Source organism: Acipenser ruthenus, chromosome 29 (genome assembly GCF_902713425.1).
Source record: "Acipenser ruthenus chromosome 29, fAciRut3.2 maternal haplotype, whole genome shotgun sequence".
Taxonomy (NCBI): domain Eukaryota; kingdom Metazoa; phylum Chordata; class Actinopteri; order Acipenseriformes; family Acipenseridae; genus Acipenser; species Acipenser ruthenus.
The window spans coordinates 6760224-6779631 of record NC_081217.1 but is presented as its reverse complement, the minus strand read 5'-3'; the positions used below and the strand labels follow the sequence as shown (position 1 = coordinate 6779631).

The 19408-nt window shown below is 38.9% G+C and overlaps 1 protein-coding gene and 1 long non-coding RNA gene across 4 annotated transcripts in view; one reads left to right on the top strand and one right to left on the bottom strand.

The window, feature by feature from the left end:
• The window catches only part of LOC117422204 (nucleolar protein 4-like), a 76895-nt gene that overhangs the window by 17922 nt on the left and 39565 nt on the right, over positions 1–19408 (bottom strand). The gene's annotated exons all lie outside the window — the stretch shown is intronic.
• On the top strand, positions 10794–13473 carry LOC131702091 (uncharacterized). The gene is made up of 3 exons (XR_009309276.1): positions 10794–10871; positions 11889–11970; positions 13195–13473. It is a non-coding gene; the product is annotated as an uncharacterized LOC131702091 (long non-coding RNA).

Sequence of the window (19408 nt, the reverse complement as noted above, 5' to 3'; positions counted from 1 at the left end):
TATTGATTTTGTTTAGCGTTTTCAAAATGTTTTATAGAAGTGAAGAAATCTTTTTCATACAAACTCTAGATGTAATCATTTGTAACAACAATGGAAGCTTGCTTGTGCGATGCCATGTGAACTGTAGACATAAATCTAAAAACATATAGTAGGGTATCTTAGTGTTAAAATACAATGTTAATGGTTTGGCTGTACTCCAGGGTACTGTGTTAAGTCTCATATCTCACACTGTAGTTACCAGCAGCAATGCTGGAGCACCACTAACAGCTGCCAAATAGAACAATGGATGGTAGTGAGGCAACACAGAATATCCAATAGCTGTCATAGAAAACGAAGGGCTTGTATATGTGTGTAGGTAACCGGGATCTGTTCCAAAAAGGGAGAAAGCCTTTAGTCTGCTGGGCAGTGGCGTATAGATGTATGGTATCATACAGTGGCATATATATGTATTGCATCACATTTCTCCCTAAACTGATGCGTATCATTACTGAAATACAGCAGCTAGGTTTAAATCAGTAATAATGCATTCAGCATAAGGGATTTATTTCATTTGCATCATGGTGGAGCTGGAAATAAAAGCAACAGCACTGTTGCTATTTAACTAAAACTTTTAAGTGAGCACGATTCTTGTAAGTTTTGTACAGTAAAGACTGTAATACTGTCAATTTGCTTGGGTGGATCACTTTATACTGCACTCACTTACTGTAAGCCGAATACCTGCTCTAACCCACTGCTTCTACCTGTAAATGACATGTCAGAAAACATAGTTATGCTGTGTACTGTGTGTTGCAGTGCACACTCCATTACGATGCCCAGATTATACTATCAGCATTCTAATTTGATTCACTAGTAAGTTTCCAGTGTGGTGTCACAGTCTGGCCAGACTGATGCTGTATGTGTGTCCCAGGGGCCCACAGTTAAATTCACAGGGCAAGCTTGGTAACTAAGGTATTTTGATCTTTGACCTTAGTTATTATAGTGTCCCATGTGGGTCTCAATCATCCATTGCTAAATAAATAATATAATGTACTAAACGTCTCGGGTACGGTCTGGAGTCTTTGCAGGGTAAACGTTATTGAAGGTGCTTAATGGCTGTGGCCTTGGTGCACACAGGACTGGGCTGGACAGGGTCGAAACAAAACTCATTTACACGCTTTCAGCCATCACTTCCATTTACCCTGTATTCAAACCGTATTAGCCACTGTGACCTACACTGTTTTTGTGTCACAAAATATAATGGACTGTAAAATAGTGGGACACTATTAAAAAAAAAAAGTAAATAACTACAGAAAGTTTTTTTAATCTGTGAATCGGAACGAAGACATTAATTATTTTTAAATTTTAAATATCAACTCTTTTGTTTATAACAGAGGTGAACATTCTATAGCAGATTTTGTTAACAAACTACTATGAAATCGTAAGGGGAGTAATTTTTCAGTGATGCCATTTTTCATTGTAGCTCAGACATGCTGACAGCTTGAAGTGATTTTCCCCCTACCTGACCTGAGCGATAGCAGTAACAGATGCTAATTCCTTCACTTCAACTTCCACAATCTCCCTTGGGGGCTGAGCTGCCTTGTATTTTTTTTGCTGTGCTGACTCCCCTCCGCGGGATTACAATGGATTATCCTGCTAAGAAGCGGCACGAGCTGCTCCCCATGCCTGCACTAGGCCTGGCATCCCCATAGCAACAAGGCTTCTTCTCCCCCCTCTGCTGCTCAGCCAATCCCAGGCCCTGCAAGGTGGGCCAATGGCAGCTAGCCCTGACTAATGGTGGAGAGACAGGCCTCAGGACCTGCCTGGGTGGTGGTTATGTACAGTGTAGCTGCCTCTTGTGTTCGTCCTCTACAGTCCTGCAAGTCTCCAGTGTCTCCCCAACCCCTCCAGCCCCTCAGTGCAGTCCACATTGAGGAAGGGGGGGAAATCCTAGCATGAACATAATCTCCTTCGAAATAAACGTTTCTGAATCTGTCAATTTGATTGTTATGATGCTATCTACTGTATCAAATACAAATAAAGTAGATAGCATCATTAAATATTTCTATCCATCAAATATGTACTGTACAGTTATGGTATACTGTATTTGATACAGTAGATAACATCATAAAATATGTCTGTCCGTCAAATTAATATGTACTGTACGGTATACTACTAAAGTAATTGACTGAAACAGAAAATACACTACTGGTACAGTAAATTGCAACATACGGTAGTCTTGACAAACCATTTGTCCTGTATATAAAACTTCTGTTTAATTGCAAATTTGGATTAAAAGTCAGAAACCAAACCACTGAACAAAAGACACTTCACATTGTGAATGTAAATGGCTTTGTTGAGATCAGCATTTTAATGCCCTACAGAATGTTGTTTGTACTGCATTCCAATGCATTATGATACAGGAATGTCGAATACACAATTACATAGTGTAGGCTTGTGGCTATTTGAGCATTAGCACACACTAATTCCACCTGAACATTAGAGCTAAAATGGCTAAATCCACCGATTTTATACATACATAAAAAGAGGTAAATGCATTTTCTAAATCAAGGGATGTGCTGTATAATATACTTACTTTGAGCAATTTGATCACGCACAAACTGTTAGCACGTGTATATGAGGAACATTAGAACAGCTACATTGCTGAATCAAAGCTGTGCATCACTTACTTAAGGTAATACGGTACTGGAACCTTCAATTATAAAAAGGAATACAGAACACCAACTTAAATATTTCCAATAAAGACTTCAAAGTTGTTTGAACTCTACTGGATCAATAAGTTAATATGCAATTTCAGAACAAGCCCTGTAGTGAATTCAATTTAAAATGCATGTTCTCCCATTTAGATAGAACTTTAAAAAAAAAAATCTTTCAAAGGGAGGAAAATAATTAGAGCAAAGAAATCCCCCCTCTGAGAATTGTAATAAAGAAAAATGTCTAATTATTAATCTTCTCGTGTATTTCCTCAAACCAAGATTTCTACTATTATTATTATTATTATTATTATTTATTTCTTAGCAGACGCCCTTATCCAGGGCGACTTACAATCGCAAGCAAATACAAATACATTCAAGTGTTACAATATAAGTCATACAATAAGAACAAGAAATACAATAATTCTCAAGTGTGACAAACCACAATTCAATAATACAGCAGATAATAGTGAAAGTTACATCAGGATATGATTAAATAGTGATAGTTACATCAGGATATGATTAAGTACAAAATACTACAGATTAAACACTTGGCAGATTACAATATTCTGAGGACTACTAGAACTCTTTGAAACAGCATCTGTGGGTCCTCTGGTACAGTAGCATATCTGGTACAGCAGAATAGCCGTTCTTCTTTCAACTGCTTACCTACAGCATACAACTTGAGCTATCATTCACAACTCAATCCACTATGAACCTGCAATGTATTGTAAAACTATACTGCTGGAAGGTTTGTCTACTTAAGAGACACAGTGATTGGAAAGATTGCAAAAGCTGCTGGGAGATTGAGTTCTTGAGAACTGTCTCTCCCAGCAGCCTTTGCAAGCAACAAGCTGTTGTTGACGACTTTACGTGGTCTTACAGTGATTTCAGAAAGCAGAACAATCTGGGGTGCATGGTGTGCACACAGCACCATGACATACTACTTTCCAGGTTCACTAAACTGATATATTAGCAGTCTTGTTGCTCTGTTGAGTTCCAGGACAGGAGGACTACTCTATATGAATGTTCCTTCAGTTCAGTGGTTACCCCCATTTACCCCCTCAAGGCTCAGCTCCAACGCTGTTCTACACTGTTTATTCCTTCAGACTTTACAACAGAGCACAGCAGAAAACACTATGCTTTACACTTTATAGAACACTGCACCTTTAAGCTTAATACTGGGATGCTCATATTGGGCAGCTATTCAAGTAGTAAATAGGACATTCTGGTGGTCAATGTTAAGTATCCGCAAGCGAAATGCCACCATAAAAAAGAAAGCACTGGGCTTTTACTTTTTATCAATCAATTTGTAATATATACAGTACAGTACTTTTGTTGGTATAAGCAAGCAGTATCAACACAGATAATTCATCTTTTCATTTTTCCTGGTTCTACTAAATTAATCTACATGTCTACAGAACGTAGACTGACCAGACACTGTGCCATTTGCAGTTTATTTGCTGGTAGTTTTGTGTGTTTAAAAATCAGTCCAGAACTGGGCGATTCAGATTTTCTCAAATGAATAGACGCTATTGTCCTGCATTTTCAGTTACAAAAAAAAACCTCAAAAAACATGAGAATTTTTTTGTTTTGCTGAAAAGATGATGTTGTGGGCAGCATACGCAAATCACTGCAATGTACGACAAATCACAGGCTCCGAAGCCAAGTGATTTGTGAGAGATTAGATAAGAGAAAAGATAAGTGAGAGATTATTCAGATCAAAAGATCAGAACACTATATGTTTAGTTAACTGTACAGTACACTGATGTTCCTTCTTCATTTTCAACCTTAAAACAGCTGCAGACTTGCCAAAAATGGACGTAAAGGGTAAAGGCTGTGGACGTTTTAGGAATTACACCATAAATAGCAGGTTTGTATAATACGAAGCACCCCCAATGAAGAAGAGCTTTAGGAACCTGCTTGCACCATGACCCAGCAGTACTAGCACTCATTGAACTCTCTCTATACTGTTTATAAGAAGAACAACAAGCTGCCCGCATTTATAAACAGCTCTTTCACTCTGAAAAGCAACCCAAAGCAACAGGCATTTGAATAGCTTGTTTAACTGAAATCCTGAACTTACTAAGAGTTTCAGCAGCCCCACTGACATCACATTGCCCAGCGAGTATAACAGTGTTGTGCTGTGTGCTGCACTTCTGTAACGATGATCCTGACCCTGGTGGTGAGATGGGTTACTGTGTTTTAAGAGCTGAAAAAGGTACAGTGCTTGAGACAGCTGCTTGGGAATACAGAGGTGGACTGTTCACACCCAGCCGCTGTCTATTACACGACTAAGAATAGATCTTGCAGTATGCAACAACAGCATCCTCAAACTGTACATATTACAGTACGGTACAGTAGTGCTCCTGAAGATCACACTGTTGTAAAATGTTTCACACCTGGATGCTGCTGATTATGTGTTTTGTGACGTGCCCTAAATTGAAGAGATAAAAAAATAACATGTAATTGCTCTTCACAGCTTGATGCGAAGTATATCATGTGAATTTACTGAAACAAGTTGTATCTTTTGAAGTAAGTGTAAAGTAATTTTACAAAAATGTGGAGATTTATACCGGGTTACGACCCTGTCCGATTCCGTGAGCGCTCCAGGGCTCAAGCACCAATGTCGGAAAATAAGGTCCTGCAGAGTGCAAATAAATGACCTGTTCTGTCAAATTATAGTGTGGATGCTTCACAAACAGAACAGTTATTGCAGCGTTTAAAAAAGCTTTCTTGAAAAGATCTGTTTCCCTCATTTATCTTTTTTATTTGTCATGCTCTCATTAGTATCTATAGTAGATACAGCGTCCGTCAGTTATGGCAGATTCTACTGTATTTGCTGAAGCGGTTTTCTCCCATTAAAAACAAAAAAAATAGCCACCTAGCTAACAATTTCATCCCGAGGGCTACAGTGAAACGTACTGTCTTTAAATTGGGACTTTAGTGAAGACCGCATGTGTACGTGAGTTTATTAATTATTGTAGATAGTAATTTATAAGCCAGCCAGCCAGCATTTTTGTAAATAGTAACACATGTAATGTACAATAAAATAAACATTTTATTTGTGTCATCGGTGACACAGCTGAGAGAATTTTTCCTCTGTCATCGCGTCTGGTGCTGTCAGTGTCAGTTTCTCAGCACACAGTACAGTAGTCGCTCAGTAACGAGGTCCAAACAGGTGATTGATCGATCCGTATGTGCGTTTACGAAGGTGCTTTGTTAAAAAATAAAATGTAAATCTAAATTTATAACAGTGTTTATTTTTTGGCAAAATAAAATCAAAGCCATTTTTAGGGACCCCAACTTTTGCTGATTCCAACTTAGGCACTTCACATAAGGACTAGTAAGTTTACATCAGGACTAGCAGGTAAAAAGGTACTAGTCCTTTGGACTAGTAGCACAATATTGTTAATTTCTAACCCTGCCAATACCATTTAGCTGTACCCCCTCCAGTTTTTTGTAATCTCTGGTATCAATTTACCAACGATTTCCAATAATTCATTAGAATATGAAATGGCTCTCTGGGGAAGAGACAAACAGGACTGTAATTAAAAGACATTCACCTCCTCAGCCATCCCTACAATGTTAATATTAGTCAATAATTAAAAAAGAGTTGCCCCCCCTCCCCCCCCTCGGAATAGATCATGGCATCAAATATTCTTTTCAGTGAACACTGTACCACCTTCCCTAAATGTCACGAAACAGCTGAGCCGGCACACAGAGCAGCACATTCATTCATTGGCTGGATAGCACTCCAATGTAACAATGGGCTGCTGTTGAGTCCGTCACCATCACTGTGAGGGGGAAGGGAGGCAGGCACACGTGCTGCATTAAAAGGGACCATCTTCCCCTCCATTAGGGAGGGAGAGTGCTGCACACGATGGCTAACACAAGCAGCACTGGCTCCTCTCTGCAGCAGACAAATTACTTTGCCACTAAGAGCTTTTATCTTCTAATGCTAGGTGTTGCATGGAACACCGTGCTAAAAGTGCACAGTACTCACCTATTAAGATCTATCAAAATGTTCTCAAACTATAATAACATAACTATTTATTCTTTTTTAAAAAGTTCAGCTCCAAAGTGCTTTCTAATTTGATAACACTGACAGAAGTGCTTATGGTCGCCGCCCATTAGGATTGAACCTGTTGACATCAATTTAGTTCTCTTGAACCACAACTCTTCCCCACTGACTTCAGGTTTGGTGATCTTGAAAAAAAAAAAGTATGCCTGCTTTTTCTTGTATAAAATACTGCAGACAAAATGTTGTCACTATAATATAATACTGTAGTTCATAATCAAAAAAAACTACTACCTACTACCTATCAACAAGACTGTTTTAAATAGAAGAGGATGAGCGTCGTTTCAGTTCTCATCTGCTGCTCTTGTAATTAAACAACAATGTTGTCATTCAGTGTGTTTCTAATCACGAGGGGACAGACGGTGCTGTGGGGGCTGAGGCAGATTGCAAAGCCCCTAACTGGAGGATGAAGAACTATTTCTGGCCGTGCTGCTCCCACTGACAGAAATTAAACACACTCAGCTCATCATCTTGCCCTGTCACTTTTGATTACTCGCTTTCCTTCCCAGCTTAGATCTGTCCCGTGTGGCCTTGTGCCTTAACGCAACTCCCCCCCATCCCCACCTCCTTGCATGCAAAAGTTCCGTAAGAGAAGCTACAAATTACTGCTCGCCTGAAAACCTTGACTTTTATCTTCACAGAGCTAATAGGATCCTTTCTCTGCAACCTGCACTCCTCCCAAAACGAACACTGCTGGTTACTGACTTGAGAAACGCCTGCTTTGCAAGAGAAGCAGTCCAGGTAGTATTATTAAAAGCATATTCAAAACCGTACAGGTGCAGAAGGTCACACTAAACAGGGACTGTTTCAGTCTGTAAATTAGCATGTCTAAATTATATGAAAAAACATTTGTCTACAAAAGAACTGCAAAACCTGCAAACCACCATCTACAGCAGGGCCTGCCTATGCCCCGATTCTGTGTAGAAGAGTATCGATCTGCTCCTCTGACGATCCCATCAATACAGCAAGGGCATTCTGAAGATTACTATTAGGTTTAAGGCATGACTTTATGTTTGGTTGTAATCCTAATGTTCCCACTTGCCTCTATATAAGCGATTTTCCAAGATCTACTGTATGAAAAACTATTCAGACTGATCATTTGCGTCACAAATAATTCTTCAAAAGCAGATTTTGGCTGAGGAGAGTTTAGGAATATTTAATCCTGTGTATTTCTTGTCTGAATGAAACACGTCCAGTTGCTATCACTGAATGAAATGAAAGCACAGGGTTTTCAATACCACACAGGCGATCAACAATATACTGTAGGTGTTATGCTCTACTAAAGTGAGCTGCATTAACACATGATAAAGCATGCGGTACAATAGCTTCTTCACAAGAATCTTCACTATACAAAAAACATCCCTATTCCTGCCTGTATGGCATCTGTGTAAACCCTTTCAAACTGGCACCTTCCCAATCACTTACATAGGATAGGAAATCATGTGTTGGTTTATACCACAGATCGCTACTGGCTGGACTAGATACTGTATAGAATAGCCTGCCTCATTACAGGGATTTACAGCTAAATGGATTCCTACAAAATCTGCATCAGTCACATTTTGATCTGCAGTTGCTTGGAGACACAAATAGGGCTCACCAAATTTGAGACGGAAACTAAAGCCAGGGTTTGATCAAGGATATCATTTAGTTTGATGCCTCATTAAAAATAATATAGCCTCCAAAAGCACAGCGTGTTGTGGCACTGGGCGTTCTTTCAGCATCCAATTTGCCATTTTTACCAAACACTATGCCATCATTCTGTATTGAGAAATAGGAGGTACATGGCATTTCACAGTCTATGGTATTTCAAGATATTTCACGATTAAATATTTATTAAAGTAGAAAAAAGTTGCATTGTCACATTCAAAATTGATCGTTTTCTCTAGTTATACAACAAATGTTTCGACATATTTAAGTCTACCTGGAAAACAGTAAATGCTCAATTGTAGAATATTTTATGTCCACCTTTTAAAGACATTATTTTCAACATCAGTGAATTATCAAACAAAATAAAAACATACATAAATGGAAAAATAACAACAGGCATGGGAAACGGCCCCTTCTTGTACTGGACAGAGCGATCTTTAGCAGAAATATTTCTCATCTTTGATGCAGCTGGTGTCTTTTTCATTGAAGTCATCTAAAAACAGCACACTTAAAATTTTTATTTAAAGACTATTGCATATGTAGATGGGAACAGATTTGCACCATCCCTCCCCAATATTTCAGCTCTTAGCTACAGTAAATTCAATTTGCTCCAAATTTGGTTCCCCATAAAAGATTCAGCAGGAAGGCGCTCCGATCTCAATGTAGGTCACTGACATTTCGCGTCTGCACCCCTCCGAGGAATGTCATTAGGATTTTATCATGTTTAATATTCAGCCTCTCTCCCTCATTCTGATCCACGGGGTTGTGTGTACTGTGCCTGCAGTGTGATTTAGCAGTAATTTCACTTATTAAGCTTCTCCCTCTACTCCTTTCAGCCTAATTTTAGGATACCGCTTAAAGGCACAGGTTCCCCCCCCAGGACCAATTATGATTTTTCTCTTAGTGTTAGTATAAGGAACTCCTTCCACTCTATTCTTCTGTTCTAACATGGAACACATGATGAGGACCTCTCCCAAGGCTAGTAACTTTTTTAATCTGTCTACAGTACAGTAGCTGCAAAAGAGCCTGGAAAATGAAGGGCAGTGCCAGCGATCCAAATGCTAGAACAACATGCCCTCTGGTTGCATTGTTTTCCACAATTAAACTCATTGACTTTCATTACATTATACATTCTCCAACACCAGGCTATTCATCCAAACCTACATATTCTAATTTATATTATATATACTGTAAAACATTAAATGTTTGCTGGCAAGAAATATTCACTCATTTCGCTTTTATTAAAAATCTACAAAATATAAATGCTGCAAAATTAGCATAATTACTCAATTCAGTTTATATACAGTACATGTATTGTTTACATGCGGACACATTGGTTGCTGTAAATATGTTCACAGCGAGACATCCGCGAAATTACATTTGGAAAGTCCTTTTCAAATGAATCTGCAGCCCCAATAAAGACCACTGGTCATTTTTATTTTCACACGTTAAAGAGAGGATATGTGATTTTGCTACAAGCCAGGCAATTAGCTCAGTTTGAAATTCATTTGTAATTTAGACTCTTCAGATACAGAATAAAATAAATGTCTTTATAGAAAATGAATAAATAAAATGATCAGCAGCAAGAATTCATCCTCATTATAATGCTACCTTAGACGCCAACATCATTACAGAACTGCTGTTTCTTTCCTTTCCTGTGGTGTGCTGTAAGTGTTCCAGCTATTAAAATGTCTCTCTAATAAAGTTATATGGTAAATTGGTAGTATGCTATGAATTCCTGGCACTTGTGGAGAGGACACAAAGAAGTTGCATATGTGTAGCTAAGGGGTTACTGTACCACCAGGCCCTTGTTCAAAAGTGAGAGAACCTGGTAACCCCTAGAATTCCTTTTTATTCTTGGAAAGGGACAATCTCTCACCCAGCCTTTCCAATGCCAGCCTCTCTTCTTGATAATGTCTGAACTGCATGTTCTAGTCCTTGTGAGATTAGGAGGGTCAGCCTTGGGAATTGAATGGAACTAGCTCCAGGAGCTGTAGCTTTTTCATCAGCGGCGGAACAGTGTCTGACAAGTAGTCAAGGTGTTTTCAACAAAAGGCACAGCTTAAAGTGAAATGGGTTATTGACAACCTCTTTCCACATGAAAACGGTGGCTCCTTGAACAATGGTGTCTTTTATGATGGGCGATGGAATTTGAAAACAGCTCCAAGAAAACGATAAACAGAGCTGAACAAGCTGAAAAATCACTCTTCAGCAAAAATAATGGCCACTTTTAAGCAACTAATGTGGGAGCTATTGAGTGAAACAAACCACAGCACTAATATCTGTCTTTAAAGGTTATGGCTTTTGATGATTGTGTGAAGTAGCCTCTAGCTTAAGTGGGTCAGCCATTAAGAGACAGGATGAGGGCTAAAGCAAACAGTTTAAGTGCTGGGCAGCACGCTGCGGGGGGAGGACTGGTGTTTATACTGGGAACAAAGGACGTGATGGCTAAGGTAAGTTGATAAAGGAGGGTATGGGCTAGAAAACCCCCACAATAACCCACAAAGACCCCACTGTAAAATGGACAGTGGTCTCACACATAAATTGGGGAAATTCCCAAATCATGCATTAATTAATGTGTTTATTGTTCAGCATGTGGCTAGGCATAATAAGTGATGTGTTGAGTGCAAATAAGTTGTCTATAAAGAGTCCCTGTCACTGGGAACCAGTCCACAACCAATGTGACACAATTCAGTGCAACAGACATATTTTTGCAAAAGTTGAGACATCTATAGTAAGTTAATAAACCCTGACCTAAGAAGAGTGATGGTTCTGTTTTAGAATTCTTGATTTTGATTTTATCCTTGAGGACTGCCCCTCAAGATGCAACATCCTGTTTGCACTGGGTCTACAGTTTAAAACATCAAGCGAAGTTATAGATAAATAAATAACCTTGACATACTGTAGCTCTCTATATCTCACATCTTAAAAAGTGTTACTGACCAGGCTGTAGGGTTTAAAACACAATGCATTTCTTTCCCTAGTTTTATGCTTTGTTGTGCAGTCGGAAACCAATGAAATGTTTCTGATTGAACGGGTTGGATTTTAGCAGCCGATGTTATGAAGGGAAAAAAACAGCTAGTCTGAACTGATTTATGACCAGATATGTGTTTATAAAAATATCAACATCATTGCAATTATATTGAAAAAGATCTTGCAAGAATACTTACAACAAAGCAGAAAGCAAGGGACGGTAATGTGTTGTGTTTTAAGCCGCACATCCTGTTCAGTAACACTTGAAGGGAGAGGGAATGACAGAGCATACATGGGGGTTGAAATAACAAGTTTGTTGTGGTTCTTTCTGAAATAGCCTTGCAGGGCTGTCATGTTGTCTGTTTACCCTTCTCAACAATCAATACCTGTATGTTTGAAACCCCCAGCTTTCTGCTTAAACTGTAAAGACTGAGCCAGAGAGATGTTAGACTTGGGTGCTGTAATGTTTTGGTTTGATTTGCCTGTTCAAAAAACAGGAGCAATTCCACTTAGCCGGAAAGATGTTTGTGACAAGATTTTCTTCCCACAAGCACACCACTGACATGGAAAATAAACAAGGTAGGTTCACTTAAACTTCCATTCTATACAGATGTATGACATACAGATCATTTTACTGTTCTAGAAATCATGAGAAACGAAAAGAAAAACAATACAAATTTGTATTTGTTGTGTCACTGGTGCAGTACATTATGTCACTAATCTCAGTAGCACTCTGTGACTGGGTGTGGGGTTGGGATAGGGGGAAGAGGGAAGGGGGGATGGGTCGGTGGTGGTTTGTCAATAATGGTGCAGAAGGAGGAGTTTAAAACAGTCTATTCACTGTCAGGGAGGCAGCGCTTTGCAGCTACCCTAATGGGTATTTTGGGTTTGTCTGCATTTAATGCATTGATGAGGGTGTCTGCAGTACACAGAAACGCCTCACTGACAGCAAGGCACAGAGAAGCTCCCTGTACCTGCTGGTACAAGTAAAAGCAGATGTCATTTCCCAATATACAGTACCATCAACCTCTTTGTCTTTACTGATTATACTACTCTGCAGATTTATGGATGAATAATCAATATTTAAAAAAAAAATATATATATATATATATTTTTTTTTTTTCAAGAGATGTAATTCACACATTTTGGAATGAAGATTCACAACAGTGAATTCAAATCAAGTAACAGGGCAATTGCCTTACTGAGATTCTTATGGTAATTCCCCCCCCCCCCCCCCCCAAGAGACAGGCTGTCCCTTCACGTAGTGATAACGAAAACAGCTATTTTGAGGACTGAGCTTTTTCATCAGGAACAAAATATTTAAATATACAACCTGCCAACTCTTAATATAACGATTGTGTATAATGGGTGTTACAGCTTGCCTTTGGCTCTGGATATAGCAGGTTCAAATCCATATAATTGCTGTGTGCTATTAGAACACTTCTGTCCATTATTTGTGTGAGTTCTCTCCTCGTCATTAACATGCCCAGGCTGATAATGATCTTTATAACTGCCTCATTCCTACAGCACTTATAAACTCTTTATTGCCAGCTATATAAAAATCATATGCAGCCTGTATCATGCTTTAACTCTCAGCATCAGTGAATACAAAAGTATGAGAAACTGTTATTAGGAAATCTGAAATACTGAACCAGATCATGAACCAGTAGTTCAGCCATCCAGTCTGTGTGTTGTATTTTGTAGTCACATGGAGAAGTTAATGGTGGAAGCACGCCCTTGGTGGCACAGCCTACACTCTGTGTCTCTCTGACCTTTGTTCTTTTATTAATTCCTTTACACAAGGCAGGGGCAGATCCAGCCACTCAGAGACTTTCAGCTTCATGGGGACTGCATTCCATTTGTTACCTCCACCACAGACTAATTGACTTGAGCAGTACCAAGGCTGCCATTCCTCGTATCTCTTGTTCATAAACTCAAGGATTCCTATTCATAAAAGACTGAAGATGACCCCCGCCCCCTCATCCTATTTTCAGCTGTACAGAAGAAGTGTTCTATACAGTTTCTGACTTTCTTTTTAATGCAATTAAAATCCAAAACGAGGACATTTTAGTGAACTTGGTCTTCACCACACAAAGAGATGCATTGTAATATCCCAGATTTAAAATGCCTTTCTTACATCTAAAGATTACAGCAGCTATGTCCTGGGCGTTCTACAGGACTGAACAGTTACATTTATGTAAAAGTATGCTTAGTTATTTAGGTATATACTTTGATATCAAGATGACTGTGACAGGAACGGCTGAGTGGTCTGACGTCACGGCAGAAGAAGGGACAACAAAAACAAAAGGTACGGTGCAGTGGCGCGTGCGCCGTTTTATTTAAAGCAATCCAAAAATAAATAAAATATTCAAACAGAAAACACTCGCTCACAGAGCAAAATAAAAGGGTAAACAAAAACAAATCACGAACACAAAATAATAACAAAACCCAGGTCAGGCTGGGCAATCGCCTTCACTGACGCTAGTTAGTTTCGGTTTTTAAATAAATTCCTCTCGCTCTCCGTCTCTCTACTCGCTCTCTCCTCTTTAACACCCACCTCGAGCTAGAGAGCTGCAGGCTTTTTATAACAGGTGACCATCTCCCGATTAGCAACAAATTAAATCACCTAATTGATTCGGGAGATGGCCACCTTCTGCACAAGTTTTAATTATTATCTTGTGGATGGGGCTACCCATCCACGCTAAACAAAACAAATTGGCTACGCCGTCAAAATACAAACAATAAAACATACAGCGCTCGCCGACAAATACAGTAAATCATAATACACAAAAACAATAATCTGCACAGGGGCGGAAGATGAACCCTCGTTCTAAAAATAAACAAACAAACAATATACAGGGCTGCTCGCCCTGTTACAATGACTTACAGAAACATCTCATCCACATTTACAAGCTCACAGATATAATGATAGTGGCATGGTAGTGGGGACAGACCAGTAAGAGAATACACCAGGAAATCAGGCACTGAGATTTTTCTGAAAGGTGTCAATCCATACAAACAGAAACATCCTGAATGTATTAATGGGGGTAGTCAGAACTGAAATGTAATTAGCTCTACAGTATTACTGGCACAAATTAAATTGTCTATGACCTGCACAGAATTCTATTCACGTTTCATAAAAAGTGGACTACTATACTTTCTGTAGGGGGTGTTATCTCTCAAATGAGCCATGCTGTCAATGTCAGCTTACTCCATTAAAATACATAATCACGCATTTCCCTGTAAATTACGTTTGAGATCTAATCCTGGTTGATAAACAGATACATGGTTACTGCAATTGCAGTTTGATCCAAACGCCAAAATTCACCGTAAATAAAATATAGCAAGTGTGGGTAACTTAAAACTTGGTTTAACTGCCGTCAAAAGACAGTCTCTTAAAGTCTTGCTCTGTGTGAAAGTGACTAATAACTCTCTAATGAATGCTTTGTTATGTATGTCTTTTTACATCAAACTACTGCAGGAACACATTAATAAACTTGTTTTTGACTATTTTTTTAAATGAACTTGTTTGCATGAGGCTGCCTGCTTCAAAATGATTCTCAGCTACTGCGCACCAGACAAATAAATGTGGGACAGTAACACATTGTAGTTTGCTACAGGTAGATGCATCTTCTTGAAGAAGCAATTAGTTAGACTGCTTACTGCATGTACTGTAGAGACCTGATAACCCACTGCAACCTGGCAGGGATCAAAGCTCTGTGGAATACTGTTGGCTATTTGCACTTCAATAGAAATAACCCCAAATATCTTTAACGTTACACCACTGGAATTGTTATGGTCCCTAGGTACACCAACATAACCAAACTGCTTCTCCAGAATCAAGCATATTAAAGATTTATGAGGAGCAAAGATCTATTGTCTATCATTGCCATGAATGACAGAGTCTGCTTTTAATATTCATGAATTTGCAAATTTAAGACATTGCATATTTAGTATCATGTCAAAATATTTGTTAAAAATGTTACAAAGTCTTTTAGAATTTATCTTTAAAATACATGTAGCTGAAGAGCATTCTTTATACCATTATCAAGGGTACAGCTACTGTATACTAGCTTGAATATATCCTAAACATCAAGTGAGTGATGAATCAGTGATCCGAATCCTTAGTTCTGTGTAGCGCAGGAAGCTCTAGCTTTTCATGAGCACATAAATACATACTATTGGGAATTCAAGAAAATAATTAGAGTGTAGAAAAAAGCACTGGAAGGCTTTCGAGGAACACAGTCCCAAACTTTAACTGGAATGCAGCATGCTTTAGATCTTGCCTCCCTGCATCCCAATGGTCAGGTGGGTTTCTGGTTGTCTCTAGTGCTTTGGGCAGCAGTGCCTGCTGGTATATCTTAATGCACTAAACATCAATGATTTGTGGTCTTCTTTTTTTATTGAATGCCGCTCACTGTACAAGCAGCAATCACACACCTTCACACCAGCAACAGGCTTTTCAGAGAGGATGAAGAGGTCATACGTAAGCACAAGGACCAAGGCAAGCCCCTGTGAATGAACCTTGAGAGCCACTGGACTGAAATGATGTCCCATTACAACAGCACTGATTACACACTTGAACTATGTTACTGCACACCTTTCTAAGGTCAGTACTGAGTCACGTGGTTCTGTACTGTTCAAATAAGGATACACAAATTATTATTTTTAAACTAAGAAAGATTTTGCCCAAGCTCCCCATTTACTTGACACAGTTGCAAGTAAACTGGTGGAAACTGTGCACTACAGAATATCCAAATCCGCTGTGCAAAATCATAGCATGTACATTTACTGTAGGCAGAAGATGCTACTGCATCCATCTGTATTATTCTATTTAAATTATAAATGAGAGTCTTTCAGACAATCAAAGTATCAGTTTCACCTGTTCGACACAACACACACAAACAAGCCTCATTCTTACCATATTGAATTTGACTATCCTTTATTCTTAATATCAGTACAGCTTTCAGCCCTGGTCAGTTCAACTACGTGCCGATGTTCTCTGACTTACATGTCCAGTATAAACCTGGATTACCTTCTGGGATTCCTATTCCTGGGTGTATTCAATTGTATTGAATTTTGAATTGTTTTTGACCTCTGGAAAGTATCCAATCACAACTAAGAGGGAGGAGCTGGCTGATAAAACCAACCTATCAAAACACAAATTAGATCAAGTGCATCCTATTCCTGGCCAGACAGATTGTGTTAGTCAGTATCCAGATACCTATATAACTTGCTATTGTGATCATTGAGAGAGAGGCTTGTCAAAATGAGTACTGTGGGCGGTTACCAGCACATCCACATCTGAAATAAATGAATTATTGTAGTGTAACAGTAGTGTAGCTTGTTTTACATATGTATTAATTTTCAAAGTCCAGTCATTCGATGGTCCAGGTTAACATCAACCCCCACCATCACACATCAAAATTCCACAAAAAGCAGACATATTTTGGAGTACATTTTCACATAATGATTTTCAGTATACTTCTCAAGAAGATGAAACGAGGTTCATATCCACACACTGTAGTTACTTTAGCCTCCCATATTTCCAGCAACTAACGTTGTAAAACTCCAGTTTCAACTTACTCGAAAAAGCAAAAAATAAAACAACTTTATTTCTAAATCTATTACAGGTTAGAATTGTGCCAGCCTCATCCAAAATAAAGCAACAAGAAATAACAAACAAGAGTTGCGAGACCTGCCCAGCGGTGCTGAAAGTTCCTTATCTTATCATGGCAGCCCTATTCCAGTTGAAGTGTTCCCACTAAAGAGGGTAAACATGAGTACTGCTGATACCAAGAGGTACAAATTTCAGTGTTTTTTTAGCTTTATGAAGCAACCTTTACTCTAAAGCACTCAAACCCCATCATAAAACAGAAAGGCAGCAGTACGCCTTATCCAAGTGTCTGCAGCACTCCCTGTGCTTGGATTCACAGAGGTGGATCAGAGATTGCCTCCTGGTGAAGTTATAGTGGGTCTATGGCATTCCCCCACCAACCACTCTCGAACTGCTTCAGATTCAACTGCAGAGAACAACAATCACCATTACTTTACAGTGAGAGGCAGAGCCTTTGTCAGATTCCGTGAACGTTAACACAATTTGAAACACCACATTCAGGACACTACCACTCCCCTGTACAGTACAGTATCTCAATAAATACAATATCTATAGTATACTTACAATATATATGAAATGCAAACATTTTTTTCAGATCACATAAGATTTTCAGTGATTTTCAGATCACATAAGAATATAAGAACATAAGAAAGTTTACAAACTTTGCCATGGGCTGCAAAATAGTTAGACATGCCGTGGGCTGTAAAATAGTTTTACTCTTGTCTTTATATTACAATCACTGAACTTGTTAATTCTAATAATATTTTAGAATTGTTAATTCTAATAATATTTCCATTAAGTTACATTTTTATCCTGCCATATTTTTTCAAATGCCCAATCCTAACTGTGAATAATTTCACCCCTATAAAAGTGTCATTGTTTCACAGCATGGTATGGCAACCCCAATAAAAGCAACAGCTTTTCTTTTCTGTATCGCTACACATTTAATTCCATTTTCTTCCTGATTGACGAAATTGAAAATAAACATTTAAAACTGTTTGAACAATTTTTTACATTACATTGATGATCCCAACTGGACTTGCCATGTACACTGCTAGACCACATAAAGAATAAAGCGAACCCATTGGTCATACTGTATTGTTTATTATTAGTATTTGTTTATTTAGCAGACGTCTTTATCCAAGGTAACTTACAGAGACTAGGGTGTGTGAACTATGCATCAGCTGCAGAGTCACTTATAATTACGTCTCACCCGAAAGACGGAGCACAAGGAGGTTAAGTGACTTGCTCAGGGTCACACAATGAGTCAGTGGCTGAGGTGGGATTTGAACAGGGGACCTCCTAGTTAAAAGCCCTTTTCTTTAACCACTGGACCACACAGCCTCCTTTATGATATTACTGCTGTTATAGAACAGATAGCTGACCAAAACGACAAACCAAATGCTATTTTTTTATTTGAAGTGGCACCCATGAGGGCACTTAACAGATATAGCCCGGACTCGCAGGCCATATGACACATGACAACTTCAGTGTGCTCACCGTGCTGTTCATTACTTTTTGTACAATACATTAAATTGTTTCTAAACATGATTTTAATGACATGACCTGAATCCAGGGACCTGATTCCTTCTCAAAATTATATCACTTGGAAAAAAGCAACTCTGTACTACATGAGTGCAGCTCCGGACAACTGTCCTCAAAATTAGGAGCACACGCTGAACGATTTAAGGTTTGGCTGCTGGACAGGACAAACAGAGGGGTGATGTGTGGTGTTGAGACCAGTTAACCAAGACATTTCAAATGACCTGTACATTTTTCAGTAATTGTTCTCCTTTGAACCGTTTATGTTGCCATTTTACCTCTTGCTCAGTTTCCCGCCATTTTTTAGACATTACAACAACACAGTTGACCCCTTACACAGTGGATTCCCAAGCCAAAATCAAAGTTAACTCAACAGAAAACAACTCACACTAATGAAGGTATCTGTAGTGAGTGTACAGCCTATTAGCACTACTGTACTTTTTAGCTGTGCTGTAAAGTATAACAAAATAAAATGCACCAAGCTCCATTTGATTCAGCAAGCAAACAAACGCTCATTTCACATTGCACCTCAAATCTGAAACTGACAGATTCTTTGGATGGCTTTTATAATTGTGTTATCTTGAAAAGACCATCCACATGAGCTATTTTAGCAGTAGACACAGGGAAGCTACCGCAGTCATACGGCAAGTGCTGGTAACCTACTCTGCATTTTACAGAACTCTGATGACATTTTTCTAAATAGAATTAAAACGCAAATAGTGTTTTGATTTGAAAGCATCAAGACATCCGATATAATTGCTTTGAAGTATCAGTGGTTGGTCCTCAAACATCTCAACTGCCCACTCCCACCAGGCCAGCCCCTTCTGGGCTCCGAGATAGGATCTTACTGGCTCAAGA